The sequence below is a fragment of the Vidua macroura genome, chromosome 4 (assembly GCF_024509145.1).
Source record: "Vidua macroura isolate BioBank_ID:100142 chromosome 4, ASM2450914v1, whole genome shotgun sequence".
Taxonomy (NCBI): Eukaryota; Metazoa; Chordata; class Aves; order Passeriformes; family Viduidae; genus Vidua; species Vidua macroura.
Genome location: NC_071574.1, coordinates 14,854,427 through 14,876,854, shown reverse-complemented (window position 1 = coordinate 14,876,854; position 22,428 = coordinate 14,854,427).

Genomic DNA, 22,428 nt, shown 5'->3' with positions numbered 1-22,428 from the left:
AAGTTGCAATTTCTTTTTGAGACCAGGTGGAAGTGTTCTTCAGGTTGTGTTGCTATCAGAAGGAGCCTTTTGCTGGTTAGAAAAACTGGTTGGTACTTGCATTACGTGAGTTTTGCAGTTTTCTCTGTGGCACCTTATCCAAGTTACTGTGGCAACTGTGGCCTGGGACTTTGCCTGCCTTATGGATGGGCAAATAATGTGAGCATTAAAGAGGCATGCTAGGGTCAGAGGTTGGCTGATGTTTGTTTAATTGAGTCCTGTGGCACAAGCTGGAAAACCCTAAGCAGGGAGTATTGTCATTCAGGGCACATAAGAATCCTAAAGGAGGTCAAATAATTTGAGTCTGACCCTCCTGCATCTGGTGGAGCTTTAGGGTTTGGTACACAGTGATTTTAAGCTGCTTTTTCAATTTCCTGATCCCAAACATGCTAAATCTATTCTTGTGCAATAGTGAAACACAAAGTCCAGGACCTATCATGAAAGATAGCTACTACCGTGTTTCTATTTTTGATTTATACTAAGATAGATTTTGCAGTGCTTTAGCATTTCCCTTCACATCCAGTTCATGGGAAAAAAAAAAAAAAAAAAAAGAAAAGGAAAGTAAAATACGATTAAGAAGTTTTCTTAAGTTTAAAACAATTCTGTTCCTGAATGAGATGGCTGGCACAAATTACTGATGGACATGAATGCAGAACAATATGCTGAGTTTGCAGTGCAAGCTGAAAAGTAAACAGATATTCCTGGGCAGAGAGATGGGAATTTCCCAATGTGCACATAGTGGCAGTGTGTGCCAGGAACAGCAGAAGATCTTTAATGCACAGAAAGGATTTAATGACTTAATGAACCTGCTATACTGAATCAGTCAAAGCCCAGCAAGGGAAGGTTTTACAAAAACATGCTGACTTCTGGCAAGAACTGCTTATTTACGGGACTTCACTTATTTTATGGGCCATGATAGATCATTACTTTCACATTATATATGAGGATAATTACCAGAATTTCAGTGAAGTAGCTGACTCTTTATTTTCTGTATAAAGTTCATGTATACACAGAAAAAAAGAGCTCATTTATACACATGATTTCCCTCAGAATACCAAAAAATCTGAGGATGTTTTACCCAAGTGCTCTCCCTGTTGGAATTTAATTTCACTAATAAATGAATATACTGTAGGCTATACCGTCCAGGAGAAGATTAATAATGATAATTGTGAGAAAAACTGGAAGTATTTTAATGTATCTTAAAGGTCAGAACCAAGTGATCTCCAACAACATCTTAGCTTAAGTAAGGCTGCATATAAAAATGGGTTTGAAATTCTGCACATCCTCCCCCTGCATAAGGCAGAATAGATTCCTCATTTCCAGTTGAGCTTGGACAATTTATAGCATCTGCAGCTCAGCTATGCACATTTTAAATGTGTAAATTCAGAAGGGAATATTATTTTAAAAACATGCAAAGCACAGTTTTCAGAGAAAAGGAAGCAAAAGTTATGTATTACAAAAAAGGCGGACATGTCTCTGTTTCAGTTTTAGAAACCTGGCCTATATTCCTGTAGTGGTTTGGAACCACAGGCCAACTTCCAAGGGGAACACCCTGCTCTCCATGGGGAAAGATTTATGATTTTATTCAGGATGTATGAAACGTGATGATTTTGGCTGGAGTTCAGGAAACAGAAGAGGGGAGCAGAGTCTCCATTCATTTACACCCCTGCCTGTTGTTAGTGAAGTTTTAATGACAATGAACAAAGGCAGAACGTGGGCTGCAGAATGGGAACTGTGTGCTTTGTAAAAATGGCCAAAAATCAAATTGCTTCTGTGAGCAGGAACTGCTGATGCTGGCAGAGCTCTGAAAAGCAAGGCTGCAGCTGAAAACAACAGCAGATTCTCAAAGCCCCTGTTAGGGACCTTCCTTCCAGACCCTGAGCTCGTGTTCTCTCTGACCTACTGAAATGATCTGTTACAATGCAGTGTGAACTCAACCTTTGGAAATAGAAACAGCCAGTAGTGCTTCCAAAATCTGTGGATGTGCAGACATGTAGCTGTATTCCCGGAATATGCAGGAACTTTTCACCCCCTGAGCTGCACAAATGGACATCTGTGCATTTTGTGGGAAGCTGCTTGATGTGGAACTTTTAAAATCCAAGTAAAGTTTACAGTATCCAGGCATGTGAAGGAAATGCTTCGACTGCTCCTTCTCGCTGATAGTTTAGGGTTATCTAACACATGGCAACTTTCCTTTAATAAGAGCAGTGTGTATGTATGGGGAGAATCCCTATCTGAAAGAAGCAGTGCTGAACTTACATCCATTGCCTTGCACGAGGAAATTGCTCAGTACCCTTGAGCTTCAGGAGCCTGGCCCCTGCAGCATCCTCTTGCTCTGCCTTCCATGGGGTAGCACGCTTGGGATGTAGCTGAGGCTGGCCAGGAGGGAGGCTTAAACCGTCTGTGAACTCTGGCAAACCCCAGCTGCAGCAGCAGCCCTTGGGAGGATGTTGCAGCTGAAGACAATTTTGAACAGTCTGAAGCAGGTCCGAGCTGCTGAGTGGGGTCCCTACAGGCCCCTGCCTGGGATGGAAAGTCCTGAGATTCTTGTGGATCCTTGTCTGGCTGTGGGAGGTGGTGACCAAGTATCTGCACTGAAATACGCCGTCAGTACCTTGAAAAGAGAGATGTGGGCCTTGCTGGGTGGGAGCAAGGCCCCTGCCTGTCATCTAAACACATCTGCATTTTGTAAGCAAGGCAATAACCTAATGAAACACTGAAGCAGCAGATATTGCCTGGGAGGCTGAAAGTGAGAAGGGAACTCATGAGCTGGGTTCCACCTGAGATCCGCGAGAGCCTTGAGGTCATTGACAAAGATGTCTTGACTTGAAACCCTAAACTTTCTTTGGGATGTGCTGTGCACCAGAATAGTCAAGTATGGAGTGATTTATTGGCATTTTGTGCAGATGGAAGAGCCGCTCTGAAGGGAGACAAGTTTGCTATTGAAATGGGTTTCTTTGTGATGGAAATAAAAATAAAATGCTTGGCTTGTTTCATACCATAATATAGATTGAAATCTTCTCCATGGTCTCAGAGAGAGAAAGAGAGAGAGAGAGGACTCATACCCACCACAGATATTTAATGTCAGCTGTCATTACATTTTTCATGTAGTATCCAACACATGTACATTATGGATCTGTGATCAAGGCAAAGCTTCCATGGCATCAAACTGGTCAAAATGCAGCAGCATGCCCCTGGGAAATCAGAACATCACCACTACAAGTGTTAGCCACTGCAAATGAAAAATTTGAGACTCTCACTGTACTTAGCTGCTCATGTCTTTCTGCCTTTTCATGTACTAATACTCCTAAAACAATAAAACATCAAAATGTAATTACAGAGTAGATTCTTGACTTTCCCTCAGCTGAAATATACAGCCAACTGCTTTGTTAATATTGCCATTCAGGCACAATTTAAAATCAGCAGAGAAAGTAATTCCAGAACCTGCACCAGAAGGTCACAAACTCCCTTTGAAAGCACTGATACTTCCTTTTGTTCACTCTTATGTATCTGATTACAAATTACTAAATCCTACTGCTATTTGAGAACTTTTAGATTCTAATCAGTACTTTGATGAATGTACAGCACAATAATGCAGATGAGTGATGTCACTCTTTAAGCACACAGCAGCGTGCACGGACAGAAAAGTGGAGAAGCCATTCAAAATCTCTGGGACCTTTGTGATCTGGGAGCTTCCTTTGTAACCCATCCTAACTGTAAATAGTTGCCTAACAACTTGACATTGTTAAAGTGTCTAATTAAACTTAAAAAAAAAAAAAAAACTCCAATGCAAATACAAGATGTTCATCTTAGGTTGTGAAGGGTTGCCTTTATGTTGGTAAAATAGAATGAAAATCCAGGATAAGGAAATGTTACAGAAGTTGACTTGCATAAATAAGAAGGAAACATGAGTAAGTTCAACAATGTCAGCATTAAAGAGCTTTTCTTTAGGAACTAGGTAACTTCCTAATGCTTTGTGCTACAGCATAAGAGACTGTTTATTAAAAGAAATAGAGGTAAACATCACAGCCTTTCTTCATGTAATAAAAGAAAAACAATGTAACCAGGTGTTAAAAGATGAGCAAAAGATTATTAAAAGGCTCTTTTCCTAAAATGTAATGAAACCAAATGGTCAAAATGAAAATCATAAAAATAAAAATAATTGATGTAATTTTTCTGCTGCAGGTGGCATGGTCCTGATCTGTTCTTTTAGTCTGTTTAAAACACTTATATTCAGTATTTTCATTGGGTATGAAAATTCTATAGGACTATTCTTGGTTAAACCAGTGCTGAAGGATGTGAGGGCAGTGCTAAGAATTTAGGAAAGGGAAGAAATGCAGAGGTCTGCTTCTGATACCTCTTCAAGACCAGCTGGCAAGGGAAGATGCCTGTCCTTTCTGATACAGTCTTTATAATTCTTTGCCTGTGTGGTTATGCTTTATGAGGTCAATATTCTTTTAATGTGTATTATAAAGGAGGGACCTTGCCTTAGTTTAAAACATGCACCATTAAATTAGGACAATTGGGGAATTTCCTGTAAGAACAACTTTCCTGCCACCTCACACTGTGTCTGGGTAGTAGTTTGTTATGTGATGTACCTCTTCAGAGGTGCTGCTACCTGAAAGCATCCACCTTTTAATAATAACCTTCTTCCTTTTCTCTGCCAGGGACTTCTGACACTCCCAGCTGAAGTACAAGAAAAGGACTTTTCCCTGCATTTTAGGTAATCAATGGTGTTTCTTGGTTGTAAATGGGATTAAGTGATCTGGTTGTTGAAATAGTGTAAAAATACTTAACCACTTGCAAGTCTGCCACCAGAAGTGAACATATATTTGATGGTACAGGGTCTGATGATAGTTATTCATTCAGTGCTTATTTTCAGCTCAAGAATATAAACCGCCTTCAGTACTCCACTCTTGGAAATTAAGCCTGTATCTCTTTATTTTCCTATCCCCTTCTCTATGAGTGTATATATACATTTGTACAACTGCATTTGCCTGTGCTGTTTTGTCTGGGAAGCCCATTGTACAAACCTAAAGCTTTTCCCTGCTCAAAGTAGGTTTTTCTTGCAGTGTCACTTTGATTATGGCAGGGTTCTGTCTTTTCAACACTTAAGCATGTTGTGTCACCACATGATTAACATTTAAAGCTGCTTTAGCAGTGAAAGTCAGTTTCACTTACATACTTTTCCCCCTTGTTGATCTTAATATGGGAAGTCACTATCCTCTAACTGGACAAATTTGTTTCAAAATAACCTTAAAATGCACAGGGGTCATAGAAACTGTTTCAGTTCATATCATTCCCCCTTTTTCCTCTTCTTCCATCATCTCTAATATATGTGATGCACTTTAAAAGATCCTGGGAATAAGATAAGCTGGAAAAAGTCTCCAGTTATTTTGAAAGGGATCAGGGAGTCTGAAACATTGGAAGGGGGTCACCTTGCTTCTCTGCAAGTATGAGAAAGGCAGGCATGCCAACCCAGATGGTCTTTCTTTATACTTTTTATGCTATAAAAAGGGGCATTACTCTTGCTTGCATAGAAGGCTTTTTATGATCAAGAGCAGAAGAAAAGGATTTAGGATTGTTAATATACTGCTTGAGTGCTTAGCCATTTATATTTACAGTAATTGCTTCTGAAAAAAAAAAATTCCTTCTCCTGCCAAGTGTAGGAAAAATAAAGGCTGATTGAATTAAGTCTGGGAACCAGTTTGATTAGAAAGTGAAACAAATCTCATAGGACTCTAGAAACCCAGTTCATTTGTGGCATTCCTTCCATACTCTAATGGGCTCTGATGCTTGATACTGAATGATAAGAAATGCTTGTTTCTGAAAACAGCTGTTGTGGGTTTGGTAGTTTGGAACTGCTTTTGAGAGCTGAATGTAAACCATAAATATTGGAAAATGCAGGCGAGTCAGATTGTTCCTCCAGATAGGACTGGAACCCATGCTCATTGCTTCAAAAATGTTCACAGAAAAGTAGTAGAATTACACCTTTCACTTTTGGAAAGAAAAGCAAGACCACCATTATTCCAGTGAGACTGTACAGGGTCTGTAATATGTAAAGTGTGCTCTGTGACTTACAGCAGTCACTGGGTGGTACCACAGATCAGCATTTTGGTGTTTTCTGAACTCTACCCTGTGCCATTATGCTGGGATGGTGCTGGCATTGCTTCAGAACCTGATAAAAAGAAAAACATTCCTGTTCTGCACTCGTGTTAACATTACTCAGGCCTCCAAATGCTTGAAAAATTATGGCCCTGCTTTCTTTTCCATCACTCATTAAAACTTGCAAGGGATGCTTGGCTTTAAGTGCCTTGCAGAGTTTGGGGCCCTTCACCTTTAGCATGGTTTCAAGTGTAAACTTGAAAATTTGTTTCTTACAGCATTTTGTGGGGCACAAGTTGGGAGCTGAGAGCAACAAACTCCTTTGGTCATGAGATGAGCTTCACTCCTGTTGTTTCCAGTCACCACAGTTAAATTAGGTGTGAACTCCTTGGGCAATCCCTAATGTACCTTACAGGCTGAAGACTTCTGTATGTCACATTCCCTGAACAAACTCTGTAGTAGTGCACATTTTTAGACAGAAAAATGATTTTTTTCCCCTTTATCCCAAGTTATAAAGATGGTATTTTAAGAAAGAAGTTCTGTAGTGACAAATGCATTTCACAGGTAGCTCTGTTTTGCAGGTAGCTCTTCAAAAATGATGAAATTAACAATAATTATAATTTTATGTAATGTATAATTATCTGTTATTTACAGTATAAAGAGCGAATAGTGGAAGTAAAGATCATGTCATAACTTGCAGTATGAAGTGCTAGAGAGGAGCACTTTTTTAATGTGGCTGCATTTTTCATCATTCAGAAATTGTGGGAAAGTGTTTCTAAAACACAGCATGGGCAGACACTGAATTTCAAATTGGATTTCATGATGCAGACAATACAACAATGAATTAACACTGACTTAATTTTAAAAATATTTAAACCCCATGCTTTTTGGTATCAACTGATCACAGTAGAGTCTTGTTGAATGAAACTGTTATTGGATGATTTTTATGCCTTTTGGCCTATTTTATACCAGAACTGAACAATATAAGTTTAGCCCACACTTTGGAAAAAGGTCTTCACTCATTTTGATGTGCAATGGAATGATATCTGATAATTTTGCAACACTTGCAAAATGCAATTTTTTTCAGAGAAAAGTGTGTAAAGAATTGTGTGCATAAGGCGTGCAGTGGCAGTTTGCATACACAAATTTTGTGCAAATAGAAATAAAAAATCCCATGTGGTGTAAGCCTGAAGTGTAATGCAAAGACACTCTATGTGTAGCTGTGAAAAAAAATCTTTTTCTAATGTGGCTTCCTTAGAATAAACTCATCCTGTTACATCAGGATGATACACTGAAATCTGTTCTTTCTGCCTTAGCAATACAAAACTTTTACAAAAAAAAGAGGAAATTGGAAGCTTTTGGATTACAAACCTTTCCAAAACATTGGACATAAGCATATATAATTTATTGACTGTATTCAGGAAGTAATGAATGAAAACTTGATAAATTAACACATTTAAATGAAGGTTATATGACATTTACCAAAGATTTTTGTGACATAAATCTGGGGAGCAGATGGGAGGGATGGAGGAGGATATAGCTGATATTTCAATGCATTCTCGCACATTTTCTGTGGTTTCTGTTTGGTTTGGTTGTATGTTTGGTGGGATCTGCTGCATGGCTCCACACTCACTCAGACTCTATGCCCAGAGCATTCTTGGGTGCACTTGATGATTTTATGGCTGTTGGTTAAGACCTGTAGGTTACCCCACCTCCCTGAAGGAGCCCAAATAATTTTTAGAGGGTTCTGTGGATGTGAGTTCAGTCTCAGGCTTAGGAAAAAGAAAGGATTCATTTCACCCTGGAGACTGAGGAGGAAGGAAGGAGGCTGGGAAAAGGAAGGACAAGGGAGCAATGGAAAGATAGGCAAGAGAAAGTGAGAGAAAGCATCAGGTCTAAAGAAGAGTATGACTGGAGGAAAAAAATTGCAGTCAGGCATTCTTTTCCTTTGCTTTAAATGCCCCGTAAGCAGAGCAGTCAACAGGCAGACAATTATAGCACCAGGCACTTAAGATTACATTAGGGTGCAGAGCAAGCTTTGCTCTCTCCATGGTTTATGATATCCTCTGAACCTTCTGGAAGGATAAATGATATAACTTGAGGTGACTCATGCAGGAAAGCAGATATTCAGTGGTGTGCCATAATGCAAGTGAGAAAAAGACAAAATAGTCAAAGAGTGCTTACACTTTGTTACTTTTATCTTCTGATATTGTTTATCATATCGGTATTATCATGATTATTTGCTAATGTTATCATATCGCCTAATGACAAAAATTCCAGGCTTGGAGCCAGGATCCTAAACAAAACATCCTAATCCTTATGGCAGTTTCTCGCTTTGCTGGTTATTAAATTGTTTCTGTGAATGAAAATAATGATAACAACAAGGGGAAATGTACACCATGCCAGGACCAATTTCCTGCCACACCAGGAGTGATGCACACAACACCCTCCTGCAGCTGGAATGATGCTCTGGGATGGAGGGAGCCTGAGTGAGGACCTGAGGAGTGTGGCTAGAGTGACCTCTGGAATTGTGCTGTTGGCACTGAGATCCCAGATGCCTCATTTAGTCCTCCAGGCTGCAACACCTTTCTGCACACTGAAAAATGAAAATGCAGGAAAATAGGTCTGGCAGGGCAGAGAGGTGTTCAGGCTGAGGTATAGATTTTCTGTAGTTCAGTATGGATTTTCCGTAGAGATATCAGTTTCATGACAAAGTTAAAACCTTCCCATCCATATCAGCATTTTACTGCCTTTCCTCTTCCTGTGTTTCTACTTATTAAGTTATGCTAAAGGGTACAGAGCAGACACTTGATGAAAATGGAGTGCCCTGGTTTTTCCAAAAAATTACTCATAATTAAAAAAAAACCCCTATCATCTGCAGTTTTATGGAGAACCTTGATTTGTGTGTCATATTTTTCTAAACCCCTTTTCTTAAGCCTTTTGTAGGCAGACTTGACATTTCCCAGAATTAGCTAATGTTATACCAGTAAGAAGGTCTCGAAAAAGGGAAGTATAAGGAACTTTTCTACTGAGGGTTGCATTCGATCATATTTTTTCCATTAGATCATGCTTCTGTGGAGTTCCTAGCCTCACACTGGAAGATCCTGCTGGATCTTGAACTTCAGTGAGTGTCCCTTACATTCATTAGTAGCTTATATTGGAAGCCAAGGGGTTCTGAGCTTTTCAGCTGTAATTCAACAACATTATTCTTACGCAGGAAGGTGAAAATTTATTTACTGAAAGTAAAATATTTGTTCTGGCCAGAATGCCATTTTTGCCACTAGTACTGATGCCTTTTAGATGAAATTTTGGTAGTAGGCTAGTAAGCCTGTGATTACAAACACAGGTGAATTTAATAAAAATTCAGTCTGCTCTCATTCCTTTTGGTGTAAATCCAGAGTATTTTACTGAAATCTATTGCCATCTGACTAAACTTTGTTTCCAGGGGCTGCCAGTGTATGCAGCATTTGGTGTTATCAGCCCAGGTATACTTAGGTTTTTCTCATCATCATAGAAAGCAAGGAAAAGTAACCAATCTACTTTACAAGTAGCTAGATAAACTCATGTTACTGATTTGACAATTATCTGGTCTGGTAATTATGACCAATGGCAGCAGCAGCAACAACAATAATAATAATAATTAAAATAATGGAAAACTGACCTCCTGAAGGAAGTATTTCTGTTCCTTACATGCAGACAGACTGAACCCAAGAGGTTAAACAGCCTGTCTAGCAATTCCACTCTGAAGTTTCACCTCCCTTTTCGAATATCCCAGAATTTCCAGTTGTGATCCCCTAAATTGGAGGCATTGGAAGTAGCAGTCAGAACTTACTGTGGAGGCTCTGAGTGTGCTGCACTGACAGTGCCAAGCACTCGAATGCAGATGCTCTGAGGTCACTGGTAGCTGCTTGGATTTAGCAGCTAAGCCTAAGGGTTCTGCTTTACACTTTTGGATACGGCCTGGACTTTTCCATGTCAGAAATTATTTAAACAGCTATTAGGCCTGCAACAAATTGCAGTGGAAAGATCAACAGAGCATGGAGAAGCTCTGTTTACAACGTACCAGTGACCATTTGCATAACAAACCTGTCAATGATTTATAAAGTGTGCAGACATGGTACCACAGAAAGTCTCACTCAAAACAATTGGTTACTCATTGCTGCATAGTTTCAGTGATCTCCTCATCTTCCTGAATGTGCTGGACAGCAGGAAGGCCCTGCCCTTCTCTTTAGCACCTGATGATCCTTGGACAACTTTGCTGCCCTCTCTGTAAATGAATGTCAGCTTTCCTACAGAAGGACAGGGCTGGCTACTGAAGTACAATGCCTGTTTTATTTGAATGTTCTCTGGGAAACAATTTAGAGAGCATCTATATCAAACAATTCCTGTGCTACAGTGTTTGTACCTCGGAGAGTTATGTCAAGGGTTTTGGATCAAAGCCTAGCTGAGGCTGCAAACATCATGGGGCCCAGGAAGAGAAGCATTGAATTTCTTGCTTAAAATTGGCTGTTAAATGCAAATGCATCCTCCTTTGTGTCCAAGCTGAGTGTTCTGTATTTTCTCCAGGCAGCAAACTGTTGAATAGATTCCACTTCATTTCAAGGTCTTTCCATCAGGCTCCTGATGAATTCATTAAGCTATATATTCATTACAGGTGATGAAAGGTATATAACCTTTCCAGAAAGGAAGTGGTCTGCTCCATAAATAAATCTAGTTTTGGAAATTAAGGATGTGCTAGAATGAAATACCTGGATCCAACAGTGCTGAAATATGAGCAAAGCAATTGTAATGGCAGCTTTGGAAGGAGACTGCTCACTGTGGAGTGGATGAACCTTGTGAAGTGTCCTGATGGTCTGAAACTTTGGGCTTTGCTGGAGCAGGGGAGAAAGTATATTCCTTCCCAGATTTTTCTCTCAGCTGAAGCTTGATCATGGTATTATTGTTAAATTTGTTGGCAGAAGGAATTGCCCATGGGAGCACTTTCTGTAGCATTTGCATGCCAATGGAAAATGTTCTATAGCCATGGCAGTGTTAGAGGATCTCTGTGGTTTTCCTTAGTGATTGGACACAGTCCCGTCAGAAATATGTTAGGATACAAATGTAATCTGTGTTTGTGGAAAACCAAACATCCCAGCTAAGACCTGAGCAGATCCTCCTCAGTGCTGACTGTGAACAGGGTAGGAACCAGCTCAAGTAAAGAGAAATAAATATTGACATCATATGAAAGCTGTAGTGTTTTAAACCTGTAGTTGTTTTACACTGGAGTACCAATACATGATAAAATCAACTTAAATGCTACTATCATTCTATTTAAGTTGGGACTCTCCCTCCCCATTCTTTTCCAGTAATTCCATTTTGATCTTGTGGAAAAGATTCTGCCCTGGATGAAGCTCTCCAAAGCACTGCCAGGCTACTGTGGACAAAGGGGCTACAGTCAGTCGCTTACTAGACACAATGTACTTTTTTACAGTTTAATGCAGACTCAAAATAAAAGCCACATATTTAAATTTTAGCATGACAAGTCATGTGCACCCACAAATCACACTGCTGTCATCAGGGTCTTAAAAAAGCCATCTTTATCTGAGAAAAAGTACACTAATGCAGTTAAACAAAGCACATTACAGGAGAAGGAGAAGCAAATCTACAGAAGCGAATTTAGTGTACTACCTATTAGTACCATTTAGGATATTTTTTCTGTACTTCAAATATTAGATAGCAAGCTGGAAAAAAGTGTAATCTTCCTTCAATAATGTATTTCTTCCTTCAACATAAATATTAGTATCTTAAAATGCAAGTTTTTCAGTGCATGAATGACAAACTTATTGTGCTGCAAGCAAATGCTTAGTGCTATTGAAAGAGTTTTCCTTAATAAAATGCAGAGGCTAGAATGTTAAATCTTTTGAAGTTGCTCCTAAACATGTAATATTTAGCTTGAGAAGCAATAGTGAGGAAATGAACATGATAAGAGCTCATTCAGTAACAGCCCTAAATTAATTATTTCCTTCCTTATGTAAACTTATCAGTCAACCCTTTGGGCTCACTTCCGAATACCAGCTCAGCACAAGAGTCTTATCACAAGGAAATGGAATGTAAAAGCCCTGACAATTTTGATAAGGCACGTACTTTGGTTATGATCCTATCTCTCCCCTCCTCCCTTTTAAATAATTCATCTGCACTAAAAGGGGAGATGCCTTCCCTGTAACTTTGGTATAAATAAAAGTTGATGTTGTTATAGTCAGAAGTAACCCTGATTATTAGTCCTGCTTGTTTCTCAGAATATTCTCAGGCAAAGAGACTGGAAGATATATTGAAAATTACAGGCAGATTTGGAATGGAGTGGCATAGTGGTCTGGATAGATGATATCTGAGTTTTTAGAGACTCTTATGAGTTTTGGACATAATCTAAAGAATCTCAGTTGGGTGGATACTATAGGAAACTTAAGACTCTCCTTTTTTATTTGCCACTTATTTATTTGCCACCTTTATGCCACCCATGCTGCTGTAGGTCTGACACCTACTTGTGATGGCAGAAGCCATCACATATTGAATGTGAATAAAGATGTTGAATAAACATGTTGAATAAAGATCCAACAGCTCACAGTGCAAAAGCCAAACATGCAAACTTTAAAAAAAAAAACGTACTACACAAACACCAAACCACACACTCAAACACACATAAGGCAAAAGAAAACTGACAAGCAAGCTCTACCCACCAGCCACCACAGACTAAAACTTCATAGTTTTGCCAGCCAAAACCACCAGCAGAACAGCCCCAAATACAAATTTAACTTCATTCATTTGTTCTAGTAAAATAATAATTTTAAGGGGTACATAACATTTTTTGTGGTTCATCGCATACCAGGACAGCAAAGCCTGATAAAAGCAATGAAATGACAGAACTGGTTTTGTTTGAGATGCGATGACATTCTCCTTAAGCAAATGTTAAAGGCAGCAAATCCATGACCCAGTAAAATACACTCCATACCATCAAAGTAGTTCTACAGCCTGATGAAATCCACTCGTCTTCAGCAAGAATGACCTAAAACTCTTCGGAGGAATAAAAAAAGAAAAAAAGTGTGGAGGAATTCAGAAAGAATGTTTTTTAAGCAAACAGTGACATACCAAAGTTCAGTGTAACTTTTTCAGTGAAACCAAAAACTAAGCTAAACTTACCTGATTTACTTTTTCCACAGAAACTCAAGTCTTGACTTGTTTTATGCAAATTAGGGAAAAGCCATGACTGAGGCTGGACTGACAAATAATTTTGATTGGCTGCTTACCCATACCTTCTCTCAGGAATATCATCCTTATGAATAAGTATCATCCAAACAACATCTCATCATTGTAAACCAAAAGGGGTCTTAGTCCTGGCAGTGTTGAAGTGCATGGCAAAGATCAACACTTTGCATGAGGAAGCTCTTAGACTATTTCACAAGATATCCTAAGTGCTTTATATTGAAAAAAAAAAGTTGCAATAACAAGTCTTTTTGGTGAAGCAGTGACAAAAATAAGACTGGAAAAAGTCATGGAGCAAATCAAGAATGTTCTTACAGGCACATGAGCACACAGAGGAAAGGAAGGCTTTTTGATGGAAGGTGTGGGATCAGAATAGATTAATCTATGAATTTTCTTAACTCTGTGCTTTCTGTACCATACTAATACCACCACATATGCAGCAGACTGTACCTACTAGGAGAAAATCTTGTTTACATTTCTGGTGAAAAAAATCAGTATTAGCAGGGGTAAGGAAACAGCTATGCATTTGCACAGTGAATGCTAGGTAGCAAAATAAAAAAGGGTGTAACTCTCTTGCCTGTCATTTGTTTCTTTGGGCCCACAGTAGCAAAGTCCTCAGGGAAAGGAACTACAGTAGCAGATATTATCTTATTTTATTGCTGCATTTCCTATCTTAAATTAATAGTGCGTAGGATTTTGATTATACTTGCTATAATTAATCATGAGTCTGTTTTGTTATACAAGTCAGTAAAGAGCACTTTGCTGCTCCATGAAGCTTGGCTTGTTTTATGGAGTTTAAATTAGGGCTTCGAGATATTAGCGGGGTGGACAAATACCACTGCTGAAATTCTCAGTCTAACCACCAAACACAATTTCTGCACAGCTGAGCCTCCTCAGGCCGGGTTCTGCCACCCTCATTGAATGGAGTACTATGCTGTGAGAAGAGGTACACGGAAAAATGTTGTGGTTTGCTTAGAGGTGGCAGAATTGGTTATTTATTTAGGTCAAACAGACTCAAGTACTTGGAGGCCTGGGGAGCTTATGTAATGCACTGGCATTACTGCAAGGAGCTATGTACAGGAGGAGAGGCACAGATGGAATAACTGCACAGTCTATGAGCAGGTGTCTGATGACATTTCATGGTGACCTGGTGACAATTGTGTGGCCAGAAGCTTTCTAATAAAAGTATCTGCAGAGTCCCAGTGAAAACAAACCCCATACAATTCTCAAACAAACCACATAAAACCAGACCAAACCAGAAAATTAAAAAGATTTTCATACATTGTGCTTAATAGTCACAAGGTTTAGGAAACTCATGTTGATCACCTATTACCCAGACCAGTCTTCAGGCTTCTGTATTACTTAGTAAGAATTTGGCCTGAATTCAGATCTCAGGTATTTTAAAAGACAAAGCAGTGCATTTTATTGTCTTGAAACTTGCAGGAGCTGTTTAGGGAGCTCAGCTAGTCTGTATGGGTTAAGCAGAAAGGAATAAAGTCAGGTTGGTTTATTAACTAACAATAAATATGTTTCCTTCTTCGCTAAAAGGGATTGTTGCCTATTTTGCCTGTGTGCTTCACATGGCAGCATCAGGCTGTGGAAGCAAATCATTATCACATCCTGGCTCCTTCTTCTCAGTGGTGTTTAAAGCCCAGGGAGGAAGGATGATTGTCAGATTAAGTGCAGGTCGTCCTGCTTTCCTGAGAACCAGCTGTTTGCAGGTACCCTGGAGGGGTTTAGCCCTTGGCTTTGTTTCCATGGACATGTAAGACAGGTGAGACAATTGAGATCTGAATCACTGCCTGTATAAATGGTAAAAATAACCTGCTGCAGACCAGACTTGTGTCCATCTCGGGTGGTATAATGTGATCAGCCAAAAGATACGATCTACAGTGGTATTAAGCTGACTTCTGGCATAATAGGGTTTTTCAATGTGTTTTTTTCGTGACATAACGAGGAACATTGCACAACAATCTGTAAAGCTGCTGTATTTTTAATGTATATTAAATTCTCCACTGTACAGTAGCTGTATCACGGAGCAGACTCCTTACCTCTTTTGGTGAGTTAATCTCGTGAATTAGCATTACAACGAGCTTGAAGAAGCTCCCTCCCCTTCGATTTCCTTTTCTTTTGTAGTGGATCAGTCATTCACAGGACGCTCTTTGTTTCTGGAACCGCGTCTTTGTTTTGCCAAACTTCGTTCCACCCCTGTGTCTAGTAGAGACCTGTTCCAAGATGTGTTCCACTGTCTGGGAACTGGCGCAGGCAGCACAAATGCTTTTCTTGCAAAACAGTCTCTGCAAGCATTTTATCCGCTCCCCGCCCTACAGAGGAAAGATTTTGTTGAAAACAAGTAGACCTGTATGAATTTCCCTTGGGAAATTCTCCTTAAAAATCCACATTTGAGGAAATGGCCCATACATCTAAGTATATAAAGAGGTTTCTCAGAGATCTGTCACAATCTGTGACTCTTCAATGCTACTCATTTGTGTAATGTATTCATGGGAATACATTAATAATGGACCACAGATTGTTCTGCTTTTAATGGTTCCAAAATACAGAGTCAATTCTGCGAGGTACATTTGGCTTAATTACATCTGGTATAAGAGTTTCCATTCCTTCAGGTGCTGGATTCTCTGCTAGTGGTGGGAACTGCATCTTCCCTATCAGAACCAATAATCTTAATAAATGCAATCTACACTCAGTATATTTATTTTGTGGGGTGTTGTTGACTCCTGAGACTTGCATATCCAAAAGTGACTTTGTCCTGATGTAAATACATTGATATTCCCAGGGTCTACATTGCCCTGTGTGAATTTCAAGAGGAAAACAAAAACAGGAAAACAAGGAATATTGGAAATGTTTGTTATGAAGTTGGAAAGAAGTCTCATCAAGCCTCAGATGATTTCTTTGTGGATGAAATGGAAGAAAGTGTTTCAAAGGAACTGATGAAGCATCCAGTGAGATTCAGGCTCATAGAGGAATTTGTTCAGTATGAAATATTTTGCAGAATACAAATTTCATTGAAGGCAGATGTGAAAGGGTCTAAGATAAAATACTTGTAATTTTTTAAAAAAAGTGAGTAGTCCCTGTGTCTTATCCTTATACACTTGTCCTGGTGCCATGTAGATGGTTTCTGCATCATGTGTGTTCCACACAAAATGAACATGCTTTTTAATTGTCTAAGGGCTTCCTGAGGAATAGGTTTGTTAGGATTACTGCAAATAAAGGAAGATCTCAGTAGTCAGTTACTTCTTTGTCTAAAAGAGGTCATTAAATTTGATGATAGAAGCTGTCAATGTATAAAAATATACAAGTGAATAGGATGTGAGAACAAATGCTGACAAGTGCAGTATACAGCCAGTGCTCTTGACAAGACACAGGGTTGAGCTGAACAAATGGCTCATAAAGCTCCTTTAGCAGGACGACAGTAAAATCCTTCCTCTAAGGTGATTTAGCTTTTTAGTAAGCATTTATATGGAGACAGGGGTCTACCCTGGTGGATGTGTTGCTTGCTTTTGCCAGGCACTGCAGACAGTGCTGCAATGTAACTTTAGTTTATTATGGCACTAAAACTATTAAACTGTGACTGTCTTTTTTTTTTTTTTCCCATTTAAAGTGATGTTTGTCTCTAACCAAAAGGGGACAGCCATTCTTTTGCCATGCTGACTATTGTTTTTGGTAGGCAGCCATCTCATACCTTTTGAAAAAGCAAGAACTCACTTTGTGCTAAATGGCTGCAAGGGAAAATATAGAGTTGACTACAGAGGCTGATCAATAACTCACAACTACAGTAGCTCCACTTAACATACAAGAAAGTTAAAGCAGTTACTCCATTCTCTGCCTTATGAATTAGCATTATCCAGATGATAAAAATTAGTGATATCCACTTCCCTGGGGGACAAGAGCTGTGGTGTAGGGAGAGCCCAGGTCAGGAGCCCTTCCATGAGGATGAGGATCTAGATGATGCCCCAGGTAGCAGAGAGCTATGGTGGCTTGCTCCCAGGAGACAGCCATCTCTGTAGGCAGGTGTGGGAGTTGGATATGTGGAAATCTCAGATCACTTGGAATCAGGTTTCCATTCAGGTGGGTGACCATGCTGGACTGGGATGGGAGGCTGTCTCAGCAAAAGGCTACCATCCCTCTGTCTGATGTCCTGGTCTGCTTCTGTCCAGCCCTGGTGTCACCACTGCTCATGGTAAAGCCCATGGCATGGGGCTCCTGAAAAAAGTTTGGTATGCCCACAGTGCTGGGTTCACTAATTTATTCCAGTGTAGATGCTTATTCTGGAGAGATGCACAGAAACTCCCATTCCAGCTTGCAAAAGTGTTTTTCAAAGTCACTCTGAGGTCACAGAGTCCTCTGAATCACTGAGGTCACTTAGACATAATCTAAGTGTCTTTGAGAGTCCTTTGAAAGTTGCTGCTAGTATTTCCTCTGACTGGGTCATTATCTGCTCACTGAGAAACAGGAGGTTTTGTAATACACATTTTCTATCAAACTGAATGTTTGCAACATGTGAGTCCTCATTTGGGCTAGAAGTTCATCTTTAAATTCATGAGATGGATTAGGAAAAAAAATCTAAGGACACTGACAAATCAACAGTTTCAAACCCAGGTTTCTGATAGTGTTTGAACCTCCTGGAAGCTTTATGTCAATTATTCATTGATTTTATTCAACTGTTTCTTCAGATAGAGTATTTGGATGAAATAAGCTTTGCCTTCCCACAGCAATCTTTGTGTTGATTAAGAAGGGATGTGCACTGTGTTATAAACGACCTCTGTTACAGGAGCTCTCACATTCCTTGCTGCGTTGAAAAGAAAAGAAAAAACATCTACGTAGCCATCACAGACAAGCACCAGTCCTCAGTCAAGGCCAGGGGCTGTGGATCTGGTCCAGGGTGACAGAAATCTGGTGCTGTGCAGAGCCTAACCCAGAGCAGGAGCCTGTCAGTGCTGCTCTCCACAGACATGACAATGCCTCAGCAGAGCAGCCCCTCATTCCCTAGGAAGCCTGAGCAAAAACCTGAACATTTCAGTTTGGTCCAGAAACACCAAGAACTCGCAGACTAGAACACACATCTGTTCCATAGAGGAACATGAACTTCAGTATCAACCATGAACTTTAAGCTGTCTCTGAGACTCCTTCTGGATCTGTTTTTTTCACCTTTTGCTTTATGACAAATCCCAGTAAATGCATATAAACAGATTGTTTTTATTATCCACAAATCCCACAACACCAAGTATGTTTTCCACTGTATCCCTTTCACTCCAAGAGAGGAAAAAATTACAAACACTGCCATGTGTCCAAGTCAGAAACCACTGCTTATGTCATGCCTGTTATTATTCAGGTTGACTGGTCTACCCTGGCATAATCTGAATTTAAACCCATACCTAAACTTAACTCCAGAGTGATGGTCCTGTTAAGATCCAACTTTTAAAACTTGAGGCCCTTGTGGTCATTCTGAAGACACTGTTCTGGGACTTGGAGTCATTTCTGCCTGACTGAACATCGTACAAAATGCTTAAAATTTTATTAACCCACTGATTGTATTTAATGCCTGACAAAAGAAAACAACAAAGTAAGAGCAATAGCCAGCAGGTACATCAGGAAAACACAGCAGGCTTGCACAGAATGGCAGCTCTGCTTCTTAAGTGGGTGAGACAGGCAATTATTTACTACATTTTGAGAGCACCTGGCACTCACTCTCTTGGCCATCAGGACAAATCAAGGGAAAGGGGTGTTTATCACAGTGCCCTGTTAAATGGAATTGGCTACAACAGAAACAAACAAAACAGCCTCTGGAAAAGTTTCAGGACTTTCAAATTGGTGAGTGCTCTGGTGTTGCAGACAGCTTGGGTCATTTATTAGGAGCCAAAGAGTCACCCCTAATGACAATGTGCACTTTTGTGTTGGTTTCTTCCTTCTAATTTTGTTTGTTTCCTTGTAAAGAAGGGGGATTTCATACAGCTATAATAACCCCCTCACTCAAAAATAATCTCCAGTATGCCACTCTAACAGATCCAACATCTCCTTTTTTCAAATTCTTTCCTTTGCTCTGGTCCTCATAAGGAGCCTCTCCTTTGCAGCTCTGCTTTTCTTATGTGACACAAAGGAGACAATTGTGATTTCCTGTGAGTGTGCTTAAGCCATTTAAATTTTTACTAACCACTGCAATACGTGCTGCCTGCTTTTCAGGAGTGCTGTGTTGGTAGATGATCTAAAATGGATGGATTGCACGCTACAGATTCCGGGGTGTTATCATCTTACAATCTTGCATCTTGCTCACAAATGTTGCAAGATTTGCTTATTGGCTGTTTTCTGCAACCAGATGTTGAATTCCTAAGCCACAGAATGGGCCTCCCCTTACTTCTAGCCAAATATCATTTCTTCATTTCGTATGAATAATGTCAAATTATTTCTGAGTTCAGCAAGTTACCCAATTTTCCAGGCCCAGAAAGTTCCAGAAATGCAAGATGGAAATCCAAGACTTTGTTTTCAGGTCTAGAAGCTTTGGCTGATATGAATATCAGTACCATAAAAAAGAAAAAAATGTCAGCACTTTCACCTTATCATGGCCTAATATGAGGCAAAAAGTAGTTTTCATTCTCAGCAATTCTTATTTTTTTAATGTAAAATTTATTTGAATCTTCAGATTTACACTTTGAGATAAAATTTTTGCTTCAATCTGTTTTAGAAGGTCAAGCACAATACATAATTCCTTTAATTATACCATGAGAATCTCACTGCTCAAACTTAGTCCAGCTAGACCAGGTTGTTCAGGGCTGGTTCAGTCAAGTTTGGAGCATCATGAGGTTAATAACTCAGCTTTCAGCAGTTTTGGTAGCAGACCAAAGCTGGTATGGGAGAAGTGAAAGGAAGACTCATGTAGGGGAAATCATACCTTGCCAGAATCCTGATGTATGTTGTGGGGCCAGCAAGACAGAGTGTGTAGAGCATAAGGATGGGACTGCAAATGTGGGGAACTCCTGGCTTCCAGTCTGGCTCCTGATGGGAAAGGATGAATTAATAAATCTGCATTCAAGTCTTGAGACCAGTGTCATAAAATAAAATTATCTCTAAGCAGATATTTAAAGCTTTCCATGTTTATTCATACACCAGAGAGAAGCAAAATCTCCAAAATCCTAACTGACTAGGAATTCTACCAAAAGAAGTTTTTATTGAAGAGGTTGAGAAAGTATCACGTGTGATGTTTCATTCTGATTTTGATTTCTTTTGTGTTTCCCACTGTATGAATAATTAAATGAAAATAATTTTGAACAGGGAAAGAGAAAAGGAAACTTGTCTTCCCTGCATTTGTAGGTAAATAATAATTTTAAACTGAAATATAACAGAAAAATATTTATTACTGCAAAATGGATTTCTGTTAATGGTTCATATTACTGTTGATGAATATGTGAGCAAATGTACTTTAGCCTCTCCTCTTGAGAGAGAATGGAATATGTTTACTTGAGTGAAATACATTAAATACTCAGCCTTGTGAGGGCATTCTCTGTTATGCCTAAAGCCTCCACAAGCCAGGAAGGCTTCTTACCCCTTTCCCTATATTTATTTAAATCCTCTGATGAGTTGACTGCATTCTCATAAATCCATCTGTAATTTTAGTGGCCTAAACTGCTTTTTCTTCTTTCTTATTGAAATAAGATGATGAAGAAAAGAAATATGACTGTAAATGCTTGGTGCACTAAAAATACAGCATACATACTTTACATACAAATGCTTCAGAACTAGTTATCCCCACTATGAAATACTAGCTTCTACTTTGATAATTAATGGGATTTTGCATGTTGGCAGCCAAAGCTTCCCACAGTTTTTCTAATTGTAGGGTGTTTTGCATTAAATCACTGAAGATTTGAAAAGTGGAACACAATGACTTGAATGACATATTGAATTATTGAATTGCAGCTAAGAAGACTGCTCAGAGTGGTTGTCTAAGGTGTTGCCTGCTTATACATTTAACCAATAAAACTTTGGAAGATTTCATGAGGGCTCGGCTTCAGCAAAGTCCTTGGTCTTATGTTTGACTGTAGATAAGGGAACTTACTGCTTGTAATGCATGTAATAATACAGTTTACTCTTTCCTAGAAACACATTAAAATCAGCTCCTGAGTCGCTTTGAAGCAAAGGCAATTCCAAAACCCAGCAGTTTGTGGCAAACACATTGCATTGTTGCAGCAGAATCTTGGAAAAACCTCCTAGTGGGACCTCCTGGTGGTTCATCTGAACCTCTTTCTAACATTTTTTGTAGCCTTTTCCCACTCATGAAAAATTAAAACATTGCATTAAAAAAAGAACTTACAAAGAAAGCAAAAGTTACAACATAAAATCCATCTTAAGGGGAAAAAGAAACAAAACCAAAAATCCAAGTCTGGGTCAAAACGTTGCTTTTCTGTATCACACACTCATTATGGAGGTAGCTTTTACTTAACCTCTTGGTTCCCACATTACTCATGTTAATGACCACGTTTCTGATACCGGTGGCATTTATCAACTGATCATCTGTGACTCCATGAGTCACTGTCTCCAGGCTTGACATAAACCACTCAGACTCTGTGTTAGGGTCACCTGGACTTTGTCACTATTTAACAATTGAAAAGGAGCAGTATTTTCTTAAAGCACAGCCCAGACCCTCCAGTGATGTAAAGGAGAACAAGAGAAGCAAAGTCAACAGAGCACTGATGTTTTCCTAAGGCTCCAAGGCAGTTGAACAATGCTGAAGCTCTGTTTTCCTTCCGCACTTTCTTTTCCTTGCTCATTTGTTCCTTTGCCCACTTGGGTTAAATCAAATGTACCCAGGTGCAGGCAGTACTTGTAAAAGTAGCTATTGGTTTATTGCATCCCAATACAAGGATGCACTGGTTGGGTAATAGATGAAAAATTTGGGACTGCTCATCTTCTGCTCTGCCTCTAGTGTAATTCTAGAAACACTGACAAGATTAATTGGTTTTTGGTTTTAAAGAAAAAGTCTTCTGAATGCACAAGGTTACCTTGGTGCTATTTTGCAGAGTGCAGAAAGGTAATGAAGGC